Consider the following 21218-nt stretch of genomic DNA (forward strand, 5'->3'; position numbering starts at 1 on the left):
TCTTAAAATATAGGACATCATTTCTAAGGTAAGCATAGACAAAGTAAAAATCCTGAGAGCAAGGGATGGAGTCAGGCCATGGGAACGTGATGCTGTCTTTGGAAATGCATGCCACAGAGTGTAATGCAATCATAGGATCAGAAACCACAGAATAAGTTCATGGTTTCAGTGCATATGTGGTAACCATATCTTATCAAATTTTTGTGAGTTTTTAGGCATCTTAGTGAAAGTAGTTTTAGTAAAATGTAACAGTGACTACAGAATACATTTTTAAGGAATTCCATATTCTACCTAGGGGCATGCTAAATTATTGCATATACTACTATGTTCTAATTGTTTTTCCTTCATGTAACTTTTGACTTTCAAATACACATAAAAGACCCATAATGTCTACAGCCTGAGAAATTATATTTGTGATTTTTATACTCATAGTCCTTTTATTGCTTACCTTATCACCTGAGAAATACAAATCAATGGTCAATTCATTTCCTTAATGATGCAGGACCAAACAAAACCCAGGCCAATTGTCCTGGTTGTGAAGTGATGAGACATTTTGTCAAAGTAAATAGGATATGAAGACACTGAATGATACATTAAATAAGGTTTCAATAATAGTCATCTTTATCATTAATTCCACAAATTAATTATTAAATATCTGCTTCTAAAACTTTTCTTCATGTTGAATTTTAATACACCAGAATTTTTATTTAAACATAATGAAGAAATTCTACAGTAAAATTAAAAAATCTTACTTCTTTTGGCCGGGCGCGGTGGCTGACGCCTGTAAATCCCAGCACTTTGGGAGGCTGAGGCGGGCAGATCATGAGGTCAGGAGATAGAGACCATCCTGGCTAACACGGTGAAACCCCATCCCCACTAAAAATACAAAAAATTACCCAGGCATGGTGGTGGGCGCCTATAGTCCCAGCTATTGTGGAGGCTGAGGCAGGAGAATGGCGTGAACCCGGGAGGCGGAGCTTCCAGTGAGCCAAGATTGGGCCACTGCACTCCAGTCTGGGCGACAGTGTGAGACTCAGTCTCAAAAAAATAAATAAATAAAAATAAATCTTCTTTTACCACATAGATCAGGCCAAAATTTACAATAATGCTTATGACTCCCATGACTATTGCTTTTAGATTAAGTTCAATGTCTGTATTCTTCCACATGTGTTAATTTGTGTCTTAACAATTTAATGCAGTCATTTGATAATGAAATAGATCATTTTATTTCTACCATATTCATTATAGTTATTATTTTATAAGTAATATTTCCTTAAGTATATGATTTCATTACAATTTTATGTGAACTGTAAGAACTTACTGGTGTCAATGGCTCCATTCTTTCAATAGATAGTAGCAATGCATTCTCTTTAGCACTCCACTCATCACTTTATCCTTTTATTAACATTATATCAATATTAACTTTTATTAACATTATATGCATTAATTAAAAAGTCCTATGTTACTCCTTAAAAGTCCTTTATTACTGACAAAGGATATAATAGTTGCAAATTACATGAAACTCCGTATTTATTTGTAAAGGGTACAGCATAAAGAAATAATTTTCATAATAAAACGTAATGCACCGTGGGGTTGGGAGGGTGGAGCAAGATGGCAGAACAGAAGGTTGTACCAATTGTCCCTCAATCCCCCTGCAGGAACACCAGATTTAACAACTATCTACACAAAGAAGTCACCTTCATAAGAAACAAAAATCAGGTCAGCAATCAGAGTACCTGGTTTCAACTTCATATTCCTGAAACAAGCACTGGGAAGGGCAGGAAAAAAAGTCTTGAATTGCTAATGCCACCCCTCCCCCAGCCCCATGGCAGTGACTGAGTAATGCAGAGAATCTGTGCATTTGGGATGGGAGAACACAGAAATTCTGAGACTTTGCATTGAACTCAGTGCTGCCCTGTCACAGCAGAAAGAAGAATTGGACTGTATTTAGCTGACACCCACTCATAGATGGAGCATTTGGACCAGCCCTAGCCAAAGGGGAATTGCCCATCCCAGTGGCTGGAACTTAAGTTTCTCTGCAGGCCTCACCACTGCAGGATAAAGTGCTCTGGGGTTCTAGGTGAACTTGAAAGGCAGTCTAGGCCACAAAGACTGCAACTCCTAGGTGAGTTCTAGTACTGAGATGGGCTCAGAGGCAGGGGACACATGAACTGCTGGGACACCAGTGGAGGCAACCAAAGGAGTGCTTGCACCACCCCTTTCCCAATCCCAGGTTGCACAGCTTGCACCTCCAAGAGACTCTTTCCTTCTGCTAGAGGAGAGAAAAGAGAAGATAGAGGACTTTGTTTTGCATCTCAGATACTAGCTTGGCCACAGCAGGATAGGGTACCAGTGAGAGTCATAAGTCCCCCTTTCCAGGCCCTAGGTCCTGCCTGACATTTCTAGACATATCCTGGGCCAGAAGGGAACCTGCTTCCTTGAAGTTAAGGACCCAGTCCTGCCAGGACACATCATCTGCTGACTAAAGAGCCCTTGGGCCCTGAATAACCAGCAGAAATACCTAAATAATATGCTATGGGCCTTGGATGAGACTGAGATTTCCTGGTTTCAGGTGAGACTCAGCACAAGATTCCTCCTGCTTGAGAAAAGCAGAGGAAAAAGTAAAGGAGATTTTGTCTTATACCTTAGGTACCAGTTGGGCAGCAGTGGGGTAAGATACCAAATGCTCTCTTGGGGTCCCCAATTCCAGGCATTGGTTCTTAGACAGAATTTCTGGATGTGCACTGGGCGACAAGGGAACCCACTACCCTAAAGAGTGAGTCCCAGGCCAGGCAGAATTTACTGCAAGCTGCCTGAAGAACCCCTGGGCCTGAAAGGAACATCAGCAGTAGCCTGGCAGCACTCCCCGTGGGCTTGTGGTGGTAGCAGCCATGGGATGAGGCTCCTCTGCCTTTGGAAAGGTGAGGAAAGAGTGGGAAGGACTGCGTCTTGTGGTTCGAGCGCCAGCTCAGTCACAGTACAATAGAATACCAGGTAGACTTCTAAGGTTTTTGACTCTACTTCCTGGCTCCCAGACAGTACCTCTGGACCTGCCTAGGGCCTGGGGGAACTTGCTCCCCTAAAGGGAGGGACACAAAACTGGCTGGTTTCACCACCTGCTAAGGGCCTTGAAAAAATAAACATAGGCAGTAGCCAGGTAGTGGTTACAGCAGACTATAGGCAAGACCCAGTGCTATGCTGGCTTCAGGACTGACCCAGCACAGTCTCAGTGGTGGTGGCCACAGGGGTGCCTGTGTCACCCCACCACCAGCTCCTGGCAGCTCAGAACAGAGACACAGACTTTTTTTGATTGGGAGAAAGTAAGGGAAGAGAACAAGAGTCTCTGCCTGGTAATCCAGAGAATTCTCCTGGATATGATACAAGACCATCAAGGTGGTACCTCTACAAGTCTGTAAGTGCCAGTGTTATTCAGCTTGGATTCCCCTAATACAAGCTTAAATCACAACACCCACATCCATTCAAATACCTGGAAAGCCTTCCCAAGGACGGGTACAAAAATGCCCAGCCTGAAAAAACTACAATAAATAACTAAGCAATGGCCAGACAGAGATGAATATCCATGGGTATTAAGATCATCCAGGAAAACATGATCTCACCAAATGAATTAAATAAGTATCAGGGATCATCCTGGAGAAACAGAAATATGTAATCTTTCAGACAGAGAATTCAAAATAGCTGTTTTGAGGAAACTCAAATTCAATGTAACACAGTGAAGGAATTCAGAATTCAATTAGACAAATTTAACAGGGAATGAAATAATAAAAAAGAATCCAACAATTCTGGAGTCAAAAAATGCAATTAGCATGCTGAAAAATGCATCCGAGTATTTTAATAGCAGAATTGATCAAGCAGAAGAAAAAATTAGTCAGCTTGAAGACAGGCTATTTGAAAATACACTGTGAGAGGAGAAAAATGAAAAAGGAATAAAAGAAAACAACGAAACATGGCTACAGGATCTAGAAAATAGCCTCAAAAGGACAAATCTAAGAGTTATTGGCTTTAAAGAGCAGGTAGAGAAAGAAATTGAGGTAGAAATTTATTCAAAGGTATAACAACACAGAACTTCTCAAACCTAGAGAAAGATATCAATATCCAAGTACAAGAGGGTTAGAGAACACCAAGCAGATTTAACCCAAAAAACACTACCTCAAGACATTCAATAATCAAAATCCCCAAGATTGAAGACAAAGCAAGGATCCCAAAAGCACCAAGAGGAAAGAAACAAGTAACATACAATGAAACTCCAATACATCTGGCAGCAGACTTTTCTGTGAAAACCTTACAGGCCAGGAGAGAGTGGCATTACATATTTAAATGTGAAGGGAAAACACACACACATACACACACACACATACACACACACAAACTTTTGCCCTAGAATAGTAGTATAGCTTGCAAAAATATCCTTCAAACATAAAGGAGAAATACATGCTTTCCCAGACAAACAAAAGCTGAGGGATTTCACAAACACTGAACCTGTCCTAGAAGAAATGCTCAAGACAGTACTTCAATCAGAAGGAAAAGGAAGTTAATGAGCAAAAAGAAATTGTCTGAAGGAACAAAATTCATCAGTAATAGGAAATGCACAGAAAAAAACACAGAATATTATAGCAATGTAACTGTGGTGTGTAAACTACTATTATCGTAAGTAGAAAGACTAAAAGATGAACCAATCAAAAATAATAACTACAACAACTTTTCAATACACAGACAGTACAATAAGATGAATAGAAACAACAAAATGTTAAAAGGTGGGGGGAATGAAGTCAAGGCATAGAGTCTTCATCGGTTTTCATTTTGCTTGCTTGTTTATGAAAACAGTGGTAAGTTGTTATCAGCTTAAAATAATGGGTTATAAGATAGTATTTACAAACCTCACAGTAACTTCAAATAAAAAGTACAATGGATACACAAAAATAAAAAGCAAGAAATTAAATCATACTACCAGAGAAAATTACCTTCACTAAAATAAAGACAGGGAGGAAGGAAATAAGAGAAGACCTGAAAAAAAAAATAACAAAATAAGAGGAGTAAGTCATTACTTATCAATAATAACATTAAATGTGAATGAACTAAACTCTCCCATAAAAAGACATAAGAGTGAACTAATTTACACTCCCACCAATAGTGTAAAACCGTCCCTATTTCTACACATCTTCTCCAGCACCTGTTGTTTCCTGACTTTTTAATGACTGATGTGAGATTGTGGTTTTGATTTGCATTTATCTAATGACCAGTGATGATGAGCTTTTTTTCATGTTTGTTGGTCACATATCTTCTTTTGAGAAGTGTCTGTTCATATCCTTCACCCACTTTTTGATGGGGTTGTTTTTTTTTTTTTTTGTAAATTTAAGTTCCTTGTAGATTCCGGGTATTAGCTCTTTGTCAGGTGGATAGATTGCAAAATTTTTCTCCCATTCTATACACTGCCTGCCATTGTGGAAGACAGCATGGTGATTCCTCAAGGATCGAGAGCCAAAAATACCAACCAGCAATCCTATTGCTGGGTATCTATCCAAAGGACTATAAATCTTTCTACTATAAAGACACATGAACACATATGTTTACTGTAGCACTATTCACAACAGCAAAGACTTAGAACCAACCCAAATGTTCATCAATGAAAGACTGGATAAAGAAAATGTGGCACATATACACCATGGAATACTATGCAGCTATAAAAAAGGATGAGTTAATGTCCTTTGCAGAGACATGGATGAAGCTGGAAACCATCATTCTCAGCAAAATATCACAGGGACAGAAAACCAAACACTGCATGTTCTCACTCATAAGTGGGAGTTGAACAATGAGAGCACATGGACACAGGGAGGGGAACATCACACACCAGGGACTTTTGGTGGGTGGGGGGGAGGGGTTGGGGAGGGATAGCATTAGGAGAAATACCAAATGTAGATGACGGGTTGATGGGTACAGCAAACCACCATGGGACACGTATACCTATGTAACAAAACTGCACATTCTGCATATGTAACCCAGAACTTAAAGTAAAATTAAAAAAAAAAAAAAAAAAAAGAGTGCCTGCATGAATTAAAAAAAAAAAAAAAAAAAAAAAGACCCAATGATCTGTTGCCTACAAAAAATACCAAGAAACACACTTCACCTATAAAGATACACATAGACTGAAAATAAAGGGATAGAAAAGGATATTTTATGCCATTGGAAACCAATAAAGAGCAAGAGTCACTATACTTATATCAGACAAAACGTATTTCAAAACAAAAACTACAAGAAAAGACAAAGAAGGTCACTATATAATGATAAAAGGGTCAATTCAGCAAAAGGATACAAAAATTGTAACTATATATGCACCCAACATTGTAGCACCCAGATATATAAAGCAAATATTATTAGAGCTAAAGGAAGCAATAGACCACAACGCATTAATAGCTGGAGACTAGAGCACCTCACTTTCAGCACTGGACCGATCTTACAGACAAAAAGTTAACAAAGAAACATTAGACTTCATCTGCACCATAGAACAAACGTACCTAATAGATATTTACAGAATATTTCATCCAACGGTTGCAGAATACAATTCCTTTCCTTGCATATGGATTATTTTCAAGGATAGGCCATATGTAAAGTCACAAAACAGGTCTTAAAGCTTTAAAAAAAAAAAAAACCCAAGTAATATCCAGTATCTTCTCTGACCACAATGGATAAAAACCAAAAATAACAAGAGGAACTTTGGAAACTATACAAGTGCATGGAAATTTTAAAATATGGTCCTGAATGACCAGTGGGTCAATGAAGAAATTAAGAAGAAAATTGAAAAAAATTCAAACAAATGATAATGGAAACACAACATATCAAAACCTATGGGATACAGTGAAAGCAGTAGTATTATAAGTTTATATAAATTTATAGCTATAACTGCCTATATTATATACCTATTCTATGCCTATTATTATAAATTTACGTAAGTTTATAGCTATAAGTGCTTACATCGAAAAAGAAGAAAAACTTCAATAAACAACTTAATAATGCATCTTGAACTAGAAAATCAAGAGCAAACCAAACACAAAATTAGTAGAAAAAACAATAATAATGAAGATCAGAGCAGAAATAAGTGAAATTGAAGTAAAGTTCATCGGTACATTAAAAAAAAGAAATAAATAAGACCTCCTATTTGACAGGACTATTTGGTGACTATAGCCAATAATAACTTAACTGTATATTTTTTAATAACTTAAGAAATGTAATTGGATTATTTGTAACTCAAAGGATAAATGTTTGAGGGGATGGATACCCCATTCTCTATGATGTACTAATTTCGCATTACATGCCTATATCAAAACATCTAATGTACCCCATAAATATATGCACCTATGTACCCGCAAATTTTTTTAAAAAATCAAAAAATTAAAAAGAGAAAACAATATAAAAGATCAATGAAACAAAAACATAGTTTTTTTGAAAATATGAACAAAACTGACAAATTTTTAGCCAGACTAATGAGGAAAAAAGAGAGATGACCCAAATAAATAAAATCATAGATGAAAAAGGAATATTACAACTGATACCACAGAAATTCAAAGAATCATTAGTGGCTAATATAAGCACCCATATGCCAATAAATTGGAAAATCTAGAAGAAATGAACAAATTCCTAGACATATACAATCTACCAAGAATGAGCCAGAAAGAAATCCAAAACCTGAACTCACCAATAACAAGTAACAAGAGTGAAGTCATAATGAAAAGTCTCCCGGCAAAAGAAAAAGACCAGGACCTGAGGGTTTCACTGCTATATTCTACCAAATATTTTAAAAACAGCTAGTATAAATCCTACTCAAAATATTACAAAAAATAGAGGAGGAGGAAATACTTCCAGACTCATTCTATGAGGCCAGAGTTACCCTGATACCAAAACCAGACAAAAACATATATATATATAAAGAAAACTACAGGCCAATGTTACTGATGAATATTGCTTCAAAAAGCCTCAACAAAACACTAGCAAGCCAAATTCAACAACACTTTAAAAAGATCATTCATCATGACCACATAGGATTTACCCCAGGAATGCAAGGATGGATGGACATATGCAAAGCAATCAGTGTGATACATCTTATCAACAGAATGAAGGACAAAAATTACAATTGATAATTTCAACAGAGGATGAAAAAGCATTTGATAAAATCCAACATGCCTCCATGATAAACACGCTAAATATCTGGGTATATAAGGAACATACTTAAACATCATAAAGACATATGTGAGAAATCCACAGCTAGTATCATACTAAATGTGGACAATTTGGAAACCTTTCCCCTTAGATACAGAACATGACAAGGATGGCCACTGTCAACACAGTAGCATTTCTATATGCCAACAGTAAACAACGTGAAAAATAAATTTAAAAAGTAATCCCATTTACATTAGCTACAAACAACATTAAACACCTAGGAATTAACTTAAGCAAAGAAGTGAAAGATGTCTATAATGAAAAATATAAAAGATTGATGCAAGAAATTGAATACAAAACAAAATAGAGAAAGATATTCCATGTTCATGGATTAGAATAATCAATATTGTTAAAATGTCCATATGAGCCAAAGCAATCTACAGATTTAATGCAATCTCTATCAAAATACCAATGACATTCTTCACAAAAATAGAAAAAAAAAATCACAAAAGACTCAGAATAGCCAAAGATATTCTAAGCAAAAAGAATAAAACTGGTAGACTCATATTATCTGACTTCAAATAATACTAAAGAGCTATTATAAACAAAACAGTATGTTACTAGCATAAAAGCAGACACATAGATCAATGGAACAGAATAAGGAGCCCAGAAACAAATCCACACATCTACAGTGAACTCATTTTTGAAAAAGGTGCCAAGAACATACACTGGAGAAAAGATAGTCTCTTCAATAAACAGTTCTAGAAAAACTGGATATCCATATGCAGAAGGATGAAACTAGACCTTTTCCTCTTACCATATACAAACATCAAATGAAAATGGACTACAGACTTAAATCTATGGTCTCAAACTATGAAACCACTACAGGAAAATATTTGGGGAAATCTCCTGGGCATTGGACTGGGTGAAGAGTTATTAAGTAATACCCCACAAGCACAGGCAACCAAAGCGAAAATGGACAAATGGGTTCACATCAAATTAAAAAGCTTCTTTACGGCAAAAGAAACAGTAAACGAAGTGAAGAGACAACCCACAGAATGGGAGAAAATATTTGCAAGCTACCCCTCTGACAAAGGATTAATAACCAGAAGATGTAAGGAGCTCCCACAACTCTATAGGAAAAAAAATCTAATAAATCTGATTTTTAATGGGCAAAATATTTCAATAGACATTTATCAAAGGAAGACATAAAAATGGCAAACACACATATGAAAAGGCACTCAACATCATTGATCATCAGAGAAATACAAATCAAAATTAGAATGAGGTATCATCTCACCCCAGTTAAAATGGCTTTTATTCAAAGGCAGACAGTAACAAATGCTGGTGAGCATTTGGAGAAAAGGGAACTCTCATACACTGTTTTTGGGAATATAAATTAGTACAACCACTATGGAGAACAGTATGGGGGTTCCTCAAAAAACTAAAAATAGAGCTACCTTAGGATTCAGCAATCCCACTCATATGTATATACGCAAAAGAAAGGAAATCAGTATACTGAAGACATAACTACACTCTCGTGTTTATTGCAGCACTACTAACAATAGTCAAGGTTGATAAGCAATCTAAGTGTTCATCAACTTAGAAAATGGGGTGCATATGCACAATGGAGCGATATTCAGCCATAAAAAAGAATGAGATTCTGTCATTTGCAACAGCATGGATGGAACTGGAGGCCATTATGTTAAGTGAAATAAATCAAGCAAAGAAAGACAAACATCTCACTTTCTCACATCTGTGGAAGCTAATATTTAAAACAATTGAATTCATGGATATATAGAGTAAAAGGATGGCTACCAGAGGTTGGGAAAAGTCGTGAGGAGGGAGTAGAAGTGGGGAGGGTTAACGGGTGCAAAAAATAGTTACAAAGAATGAGGAAGACCTAGTATTTGCTAGCACAATAGGGTGACTATAGTCCAAAATAATTTAATTGTACATTTAAAAATAACTAAAAGAGAATAATCAGATTGTTTGAATCACAATGCATAAATGCTTGAGGTGACGGATATGCCATTTACCCTAATGTGATTTACACATTGCATGCCTATATCAAAATATCTCATGTAACCCATAAATATATACATCTACTATATACCCACAAAAATTTAAAAAGTTAAAAACTTAATGCACTCTATTAAGATAACAGACTAAATTGAAGCTATAGGAATTACTTTTGTAGACATGTTGATTTTAAGTAACTTTACTCTTTAATATCACTTGTTTCCCCCTGAATTCATTTTAAGTCATTTTTTAAAATCATTATAAATTGTAGGGTTTTTCAAATAACATTCATTTATAATTATAAAGTAAATGAATTGAAAATTGCATATCTAAAACTACAACCATTGAATCTTTCAATACACTGCAATTTACCAATTATTTTCTATTAATAATTGATTATACAGCAACTCTGACTTCTATTGAACCCTAATGACATTATTATTCTACATTTTGGGGAAGTATCAGATTTGTCAGTAAAGTTCCCACTCCAGCTTTAGATTCTGTATTAGTCCATTTTCCCACTGCTATAAAGATACTACCTGAGACTAGGTAATTTATAAGGAAAAATAAGAGGTTTTTGGGGGGGTTTTTTGTCTTTTTTTTGTTTTGTTTTTGAGACAGAGTTTCGCTCTTGTTCCCCAGGCTGGGGTGCAATGATGTGATCTCGGCTCAACACAACCTCCGTCTCCTGGGTTCAAGCAATTCTCCTGCCTCAGGTTCCTGAGTAGCTAGGATTATAGGCATGCACCACCACACCCAGCTAATTTTGTAGTTTTAGTAGAGATGGGGTTTCTCCATGTTGGTCAGGTGGGTCTCAAACTCCCGACCTCAAGTGATCCACCCGCCTCAGCCTCCCAAAGTGCTGGGATTACAGGCGCAAGCCACTGCACCCAACCAGAAAAAGAAGTTTAATTGACTCACAGTTCTCCATGGCTGGGGAGGCCTCAAAAAACTTAACAATCATGGCTGAAGCTGAAGGGGAAGCAAGGTATGTCTTACATGGCAGCAGGCCAGAGAGAGAGAAGGGGTAAGTGCCACTTATCAAACCAACAGATCTCATGAGAATTCACTCCTGGCATGACAACAGCATGGGGAAAACCACCCTCATGATCAGATCACCTCCCATGAGGTTCCTCCTTCAACACAATTCGGATTACAATTCGGATTACAATTTGAGATGAGATTTGGGTGGGAACACAGCCAAACCATATCAGTATCTCCTTAATGGAGAGTGGGAAGTTTTTCAATATATTTTTAGTTTGTCTTGTCTTCATTACAAACATAAAGGGGAAGCATTAAAGATGTTCCTTTTGTGAAACACAATTAAAAGAGAAATATAATTAAAGGTGAAGCTAGTTCCTCCAACTTTGGACAAGTTCTGTATATAAATGTGCACCCTCTGTTCCTCAAATATGTCTCATCCTACAAAATATATTATATCTTCAATTTAAAATGTCATGAACTTGAAATAGGCTTACCTTCATTCATTCAAGGCAAAAAGTACATTCATTTCTAGCTCACTGCTGACAAATGCCGCTAATACACATTGATTTTAATCATTCCCATACATGAAGTAATTCTACAACTGAGCAAGAAGCCAACAGCCTATTAAGAATTGTGGGCAGATGATGCGACCAGGCAGTTCACAAAAAAAAAAAAAAAAGAAATTCAAATGGCTATTAAACATATAAAAGGATGCTCAACCTCACTCAAAATAAAAGTGCAGATTAAAACTCTACTAATATACCATTTTTCATCTTTTCAACTGGCAAAAATCAAACATTTTAAGAATGTTTGAAGATATGGTGATACATACATACTTTGAAGATATGGTGATACATACATTCTCATACACTGTGAGTAGGAGTATCAACAGGGAGAGCCCCTATGGAGAGCAATCTGGCAATATCTGTCTAATTTAGAAATACATACGCTGTTTTACCAAACAACTCCCACCTCTGGGAATTGATCCTATAAAAACACATACATGTGTGCACATGCCAAATGAGACATAAACCGAATTTCTCAGATCAGCACTCATGCCAACTCCTCTTGAAGTTAGGTATGATCGCATCACTAAGTGCTTCCCAGTGAAATGTGGGCAGAGGTTATGGGTACCTTTACCAAAGAACCCACAAGTTTGCTCCACTCTTTCCCCTTAAGCAGAGTGACGGTGGAAGCCACGTTTCTGGATTCTGTAAATGTCATTTTTGAGTTTTGATTTTTTATTAGAAGTGACCCATAGCATGAATAATCAGAATACACATCTTATATACCTTGACAACATGAAAGTGGTGTTATAACTAATAGAAAGTCAGAGGTACAGGAGTAAAGCTGAAGGAAAGTGGTGAGAGGGGGCTAAGTTTTTCATTTGACATAGACCAGGATCAAGAGACACTTTCTAAAATTGATAAAGAAATGTATGTTTATGTAAATTATGAAATGTAATAAGAGAAACAAAATTTAACCCATATATAGATGAGGAGGGTGATATATGGCATAAGGAAACTAATCTTCCTCTTTCATAACTTAGAGTCAATGCATATTGCTTAAATATGATAAATCAAAAAACAGAGGGAGAAACAAATGTATTCTTTTAGAGTTACTAAGGAATATCTTAAATTCCTAAAAAAAAAAAAAAAAGTCAAAAGCCATTATCTCTGAGGAGTGAAATTTAGCAAGTACTTTATCTTTACCTCTTTTTTTTTCCTGTTAACTTCAAACAAAATTTATTTGAATAATTTTATTTAAAATTAGATTAGCCCTCCAGTTTCTGAACATCAGTGCTACAGAATAAAAGTACAGAGGGCAACCCTACAGCTTGTACCTTCCTTCCATCCGCCCCTTCCTTTCCTCCTTCCTTCCTTCTTTCCTTCTCTCGCTCTCTCTTTCTGATTTTTCCCCCTTATGTACACTCATTTGTTTCTATATGTGGTCAAAATAAGGCTTATCAACTTTGCAGGATACAAATATTCTCATATATAAGCACTCGGAAAAAAAAAAAAAGACAGCTGGTATTATTTAGCATGGTATAGGAGCTCAAAGCAGTCGGAAACATGCAGGTTTTATTTTATGATGTTTCCTAAAAATGATGCACCTCACCTCTGATTTGACCTATTCCTTTTCTACCCCAGTGTTGTCTTACTTTTTTCCTTCCTCAAATGCTTTATATCTAATAATTCTTGCTCCTGGAAGCACAGTCTTCTTTTCTGCTTCACATAAAACACTTACTTCTATGCTACAATATCCAAATCAAATCCTACGGTCTGGCAAAAACCACCTGCCCAGATTCTCAGACAACAAAGTAGTCCTTCCTGGGTCACATGAAGCTATTAAGACTTTAGAAGTATTTTTTAATGATGAGCAGCACTTTAAAATGGTAAAAATATACTATGATTGCAACATTGTCCAAAGCATAGTGAGAATAGAACTTTCAAATTCCCTAACCTTATGCAGTGACCACCTTGCCAGAAGGTAGTTCTTTTTCCAGTTTGATAGCCCTGCAGTCATCTTAGAAATAAATAGCTCATTAGAAACCTAGTATTCAGTTGCCATTTCAAATTTCTAAGGCAAAAATAAGCATGAAGGGCAGCAAATCTCAATTCTGCCAAAAACAAAAAACATTTGACTTTATAAAATGAAGCGCAACTCTGACTTCTGTTGAACCCTAATTCATCTAATAATTCACAAATCACTTAACTCTCTCACTAAAGCAGAGATGTAGCTGCAAAAATTTAAGTTTGAAGCTCTTGATATCAGCACAGAATTAATACCACTAAATTTCATGTTCTTATAAATCATTAATAAAAATGGTCTTAGACTATAAGTCGAAAAATAACAACTATCTTAGATAGAATGTTTAATTCTCACATTTTCTACTCATTCCTTGCCAAAACACACAATGAAAAGGAGCTAGAGTGTGGTATTGTAATTATGAGGCAAAAATGCAGAAAAACACATGAATTGGGACAAGAGCAAAGATGATTCTGCTGTGTTGAAGAATATTCTCACGAGTTTTCTCATTTTAAAATAAATATAGTGAAGAAAGCAAACCAAGCTAATAAAGTTCACTCATTCTGTGATCTAGCTGATCTTTACATTGGAGTTATTTATAATAATATATGTGTATATTATTATAAAAATGCTTTGGAATGCTTTGAAGGACTTTGAACATGGTCCTCTTAATTTTCAAAATCTCAACTAAGGTAAAGAATCTGCTAATTTTATTGTGTAAGCCTAAGGAACCTGTTAAAGAAAGCAGTCAGGCTCTAAGTGACTTTCAGGCCAGGCCTGTGCTTTATCTTTCTTTTTATTTTGAGCCTAGCATTCATAGTATATGCTTAATATATCTTTGTTAAACTAAGGACAAAAATAAAGAAATAAGAAAAGTGGAAGGGAGGGAGGGAGGAAGAGATGGAAATGGGAAGAAAGAAACAAAGGAAGGGAGGAAAGAAAGAAATGAATCTGAAGAGCAATGCCATGTTCATTTCCTTCTGTGAATTGCTCAAAAATGACATGTTTATTTAAAAATACCTAAATATAAACTGATTAAATGAAAGGAAAAAAGGGCAAAATACATTAATGGCTATCTAAGGAGGAATACTGATATTGTCACAAGAGAAATAAGTGAGCAGAATTTATGGGGCACACTATTTCTCTAATTCGTGCCATCTTAATACGGAATCACATGAAACCCTATGATCTGGCAAAGACCACCTTCCCAGGAACTATGTTCTCAGACAACAAAATAGCCTTTCCTGGGTCACATGAAGCTCTTAAGATATTAGAATTATTTTTTATGATGACCAGCACCTTAAAATTGGTATTTAAAAGAGACTGTTATGATTACAGTATTTTCCAAACTGGCAAACTTCTACTGGCAATGAAAACCCTGGAACATGTATTTGACTAGGTCTTCAGTTGATAAAATTCAAGACCAAATTTTTTTAAATCATCTAGTCCTCCAGATATCACATGATATAATCAATTGATAAACAACTATGCAGGCTCAATTTTATCTTTCTGACACCAGGTTTTAGCAATGTTTGAGGAATTTTTTTGCAGAAAGCAAAAATATGACTTTAAAACAATATTTTTAAAATTGAAGGTGTTTCTGGGCACCAGAAAATACAAGGAAGGAGATACAGTGTTTTACTAAGAGAAACAGGAAACCAGGAACTAAAGTTGTGAGCATGGAGATGGAATACCCGGTTTCTGCAAACCACTCAGTTTATAACATTTTGTATGCTCTTAGAAAGATGGTTCTTCACTCTAATTATTCAGTTTTTTCTTTATAATTATTTTATATCCACCAAAGAACATACTACCTGATGACCTGAAAAAGAAAGTTTACAACGTTGACAACTGAGAGAAGTAAAACTTAAAATGCAATGCAACCTAAAATACAAAAGAATGAAGTAGAAAATTATCATTGAGACAAATTAACTTATAGATTTCCTTTCCCTCAATATAGTTGGAAAGAGATACTCAACATCACCCAGTTGATTTCCCTTTATGTTGGGAATTAGCTTACAGTACTTATAACTGGTTTATTTAATCAAAAGAGGCAGGGGATTTTTATAAATGACATTGATAGCACAAAATCTCAATAAAAGCAATAGTTTTGTTCAGCCCAGAGATTTTTTTTTTTCATTTCTATTTAGGCCATTTATAGTACATGTGAAAATCAGAACTGTTAGCAGGGATATGGGTCTGAACTAATGAGTGTGCTACAAGACAAATGACTGATTTTTTTTTCAACTTTACTCAACACTGTAATGCAAGTCCATGCCCAGTGTCTTTAATGCCTATTAGGAAACCAGGGAGGAAGAAAGAATTGTCACTTTCAGTGAAAATAATGAGAACCATTCTAGTATAAATCCCAATTTTGATCAGGCTAGCAAAGCAACAGTGAGATTACACATTTAACAAGTCCCAAGTTTGTCCCAACAAACTGCACAATTGACTATTAAGGACTTAAAATGTGGCACACAATGCTAGGGCCCATTACCAAAGTATAACAGTTGTTAAGTTTTGGAATTTGTCTCAGCTTAATCTGAATAATCATGTCAAGCCAAAAAAAAAAATTCTCTACGCTTTGACATAAAATACTTATAGAACTGTAGGGAAAATGCCCTTAACTCTTTTTTGATACATAATAGATGTACATATTTTTGAGGTGCACGTGATATTTTGATACATTCCTATAATGTGTAATGATCAAATCAAGATAACTGGATCATTTCACGAAGCATAATGACCTCCAGTTCTGTTCATCTTTCTGTAAATGGCAGGATTTATTTTTCTATGGCTAAATAATATTGCATATGTATATATACCACATTTTCTTAACCCATTCATCTATTGATGGGCACTTAAAATGGTTCCAAATCTTGGCTATTGTGAATAGTTTTGCAGTAAACATGGGGTGCAGGTATCTCTATGACATATTGATTTCTTTTCTTTTGGATATATATCCAGTAGTGGAATTGCTGGATCATATGGTAGTTTTATATTTAATTTTTTAAGGAAACTTCATACTGTTTTCCATAGTGGCCATACTAATGTACATCCCATCAAGAATGTACAAGGATTCCCCTTTCTCCACATCTCCACCAGCATCTGTTATTCTGCCATTTTTATAAAAGCTGTGTAAACTGGGATGAGATGATATCTCATTGTGGTTTTGATTTGCATTTCTCTCATGACTAGTAATGTTGAACATTTTTTATACCTGTTGGTCATTTGTATATATTTGGGAAATGTCTTTTCAGATCATTTGCCCATTTTTAAATAAATTTGATCATTTGGGTTGTTTTTGGTTTTGTTTTGCTATTAAGTTGAATTCCTTATATATTCTGATTATTAACCCCTTGTCAGATGGACAGTTTCCAAATATTCTATCCCATTCCATAGTTTGTCCCTTCACTCTGTTAATTATTTTATTTTCTGCGTGAAGCTTTCTACCTTGATATAATCTCATTTGTCTATCTTTGATTTGGCTGCCTGTGCAGTGGCATGATCTTGGCTCACTGCAACCTCTACCTCCTGGGTTCAAGTGATTCTCCTGCCTCAGCCTCCCAAGTAGCTGGGATTACATGCATGTGCCACCACACCTGGCTACTTTTTGTATTTTTAGTACAGATGGGGTTTCACCATGTTGGCCAGGCTGATCTCAAACTCCCGACCTCAAGCAATCCACCCGCCTTGGCCTCTCAAAGTGCTGGGATTACAGGTGTGAGCTACTATGCCTGGCCTGAGAATATTTTCTTATAGTTTCTGGGTTGCATTTTTACTTTCTTAATGGTGTCTTTAAATGAACAGAAGTTCTTAATTCTCATATGCCCTACTGTGTCATTTTTCTCTCCTTACTGGGTAGTGTTTCTCATATCCTGTTCGAAAATGTCTGAATACTTCAGAATCATGAAGATGTTTTCCTATGTTTTCTCCTAAAATTATAGTGGTTTTCATATCATAATTAGTGCTGAAATCCATCGGGAAGTGTTTTTTGTATACTCTATGAAGTATAGTACAGATATCCCTTTTTCAATCTGTATAATGAATACACTCAACACCATTTAGTAAACTATTCTTTTCCCACTGCACCAAAATGTCATCTTTGTCATAAATCACATAACCGTGTGTGTGTCAGATTGTTTTGGGGCTATTCTGTTTCACCAATCAGTTTATCTACCTGTGCATCAACACCAGACTGTTGTAATCATTACAGCTTTATAATAGATCTTGATATCTGGAGTGAATATCCTCCAGCTTTGTTTTTTCTCAAGGTGGCCTTGGTTACTTTGGGCCCTCTGATTACCATATGAATTTTAGTTTGTCAGAGTCTCCCAAAAATAAATTAATAAAATAATCTGCTAGGATTTTGACCGTGATTGCATTCAGTCCATAAAGTAAGCAGAGGAGAACTGCTAACACTGAACATTACATTTTCCAATCCCTAAACATTTATTTAGGTCTTCTTTATCTTATGTTGAGAATGTTTTGTAATTTTTAGTGTAGAAGACTTGTACATATATCTTATGTTGAGAATGTTTTGTAATTTTTAGTGTAGAAGACTTGTACATATTTTGATGGGTTTTTTTCCCCGGGTATTTGATGAAATGATGAACATTTCATTTTCTATGTGTTCATTTCTGCCATATATAATTGATTTTTTTGCATACTTTGCATGTTGCTAATTTTATCTATATATGTTTTTGACTTTTATCACTTTTAGTTCTTCTATTCCAGTCTGTATTCATTTTTATTTCTTCTATTCTAATCTATGTCATTTTACTTCTTTTTCTTGACTTATTGCATTGGCAACTTCCCTTATTATGTTGAATAGAATGTGAAAGCAAGCATCCTTGCCTCATTCCCAGTTTCTGGGGGAAAGCTTTCAATAGTTTGCCATCAACTATAAGCATTGCTGTACAACTTTTGTAGATATTCTTCATCAAAAGAGGTTCCCTGATATCCTTAATTTACTAAGATTTTTAAAATTATTAGTGGTTGTTGTACTTGTCAAATTTTTGCATCTACTGTGATAATCTTATTATTTCCCTTTTTTGTTAATGTACTAAATTAATTACATTGATTAATTTTTTAATAAAAAACTTACTTTGCATCCAAGGAATATTAATCCTTCTCATTTGTAATATATCAGACTTTTTCTGCATTGTTAGATTACATATTGTATTCATTTTCTAGGGCTGGCATAATAAAGTACCACAAACTGTGTGGCTTAAACAACAGAAATTTATTGTCTCACAGTTCTAGAGGTGTGAAGTCCAAAATCAAGGTGCAGGCGGGATTGTTTCCTTCTGAGAGCTGTAAAGGATGGATCTGTTCCAGGTCTCTCTCCATGGCTTCTTAGCTGTCTTTATGTTTACTTGGTGATCTCCCTCTATACCTGTCTGTCTCCAAATTTCCCCTTTTTATAGGGAATCAAGTCCTTTTTTATTAGGGCCCACTCTAATGTCTTCATTTTAATTTGATTACTTCTGTAAAGACTCTATCTCCCAACAAGGTTACATTCTAAGGCGATAGGATATCAACATGAATTTGGGACAGACACAATTTAACCTACAACAAATATGTTAACATTTTGATTTAGAATTTGTGTGAGATTTAGAATTTTTATGTGAGAGATTGGACTGTAATATTTCTTTCTTGTTATGTCTTTGTAATGTTTCCATATTAAGGTTATACTGACATATTTACAAATTTCAAATTCTTTTATTACCAGAATGATTTGGGACTTTAGAACTTTGCATTTTGTCTTTGTTTTTTGTATTTGGTAGATTACATCTTCATATCTTTAGCATCTTTTGCTACGAGGATCCATTTTTTATTAATTATAAGTAAGAACTTTTATTATGGGATAAGACCTTTTGCCTGTTGCATGATGCTGTATTTTTCAGATTTTATATGTTTTTAACCAGTTAGACATTATTAATACTTAGGTACTCAAGTTTATAATTTTTATGCATTGTTTACTGTCATGTTCTTCCCTCATGAAATCCCTCCCTCATGTCAAAATTATATTATTTAAGGTATTATATGGCCATCTAAGTTTATTATTCATCTTACATACTTGACCTGTTTTCTATAGCATTTAATGTATAATCTAATATAATATTTTAATGCTGATTTGAAATGCCAAAGTTTTGTATGATACACATATGTATAAAATTACATCTCTTTCTATACTTTCAGTTTTTCTCAAGTCATTTATCTATCAATCTGTACACCAATACTTATTTTGGCTACTATAGTTTTCTAATACATTGTAGTATCTGTAAGACTAAGTACTACCAAAATGTTACATAATACTCAATATATTTTTTTTCTAAAATCTGTCTGTGCTATTCTCATATGTTTAGTTTTTCAACTAAAGTATAGAATCCTTATTCTCAGGTGCAGGAAAAGAAATACACCATTGGGATTTTTGTGGTAACTGTGTTAAATGCATAGATTGACTTGAGATAAAATGACCATCTTTACAGTACCGAAACATCCATCCAGCAAAATAATATCTGTCTTCATTTCGCCTATTCTTCTGCTAAGAAGTTTTGTGATTTTCTTCATATAGTTTTTCTGCATTTTGGGTTCATTTTGTTCTCAGGCTTAAAATTTGTTTGATAGGAAAAGGATATTTTGTTTCATTTTACTTCTAATTTGTTATATTTGTTTACTTTCAAATCATAACTGTTATTTTAAAATGTATTTATGAATACCTTATCTGATATCAGTGAGAATAGCTACTCAGATAGCTTCTTGTGCAATGTACAATTCTAGGATGTTTTCTCATATATACTGTGATATAAATGACATCCCCCTGGAGTTGCCTACAGCCTCAGTATTTTATATTTTTAATGAATTTGACCCTTTGGCTAAAATACTGTATACTTTAGTGTTATTTATTTTTAATTTCAAATTAGTGAGTCATAAAAATAATGGCCAAATGTTCTTTATAAATTTAAATGTTTTGCCTTCTCTGTTATCATCTCAATAGTGCACTCAGAACTGCAAGTGATGGAAACATTATTGATGCCAACAAATGGTTACATAAAGAATAAAAGAATATTCATAGTGGTGAGACATGCAATATTTTTCCTCACATGGCTCACTTATGTTCATAACTGTTTCCACAATCACATTTAACTCAGCATGCTTGACACAAAACTGATCCTCCTCCTCATCCCAAAGAGTATCTCTGATTGGTTTATATATATATTTTTTCTATCAGCTGGTCCCAGGTGCTCTGAGTTTAAAAAGCTCACAGACATTTTCTCCACCTCCAAGTAATCTGCAAATTCAATCAATTCTTCCATCAAGAGGCATCTTGAATTCACCTTTGAATTTCCTCCTTCACTGCCAGCATCCTAGACGAGTTTTATGTTACAACAGTCTGTTTTACTTCTTTCATTATAAAATTTTAACACAGTAAAGTTAACATTTTTCTTCCTCACATCTAGGTCCATCCTTCTTACCCCATTATCTAGGACTAATTTTTGTCCAGGGGC

General features: G+C 35.1%; 1 long non-coding RNA gene across 1 annotated transcript in view; it reads right to left on the reverse strand.

The window, feature by feature from the left end:
* LOC139360894 (uncharacterized) overlaps positions 1–21218 on the reverse strand; it is a 115222-nt gene that overhangs the window by 80105 nt on the left and 13899 nt on the right. The gene's annotated exons all lie outside the window — the stretch shown is intronic.

The sequence above is a fragment of the Macaca nemestrina genome, chromosome X (genome assembly GCF_043159975.1).
Source record: "Macaca nemestrina isolate mMacNem1 chromosome X, mMacNem.hap1, whole genome shotgun sequence".
NCBI classification, from domain to species: domain Eukaryota; kingdom Metazoa; phylum Chordata; class Mammalia; order Primates; family Cercopithecidae; genus Macaca; species Macaca nemestrina.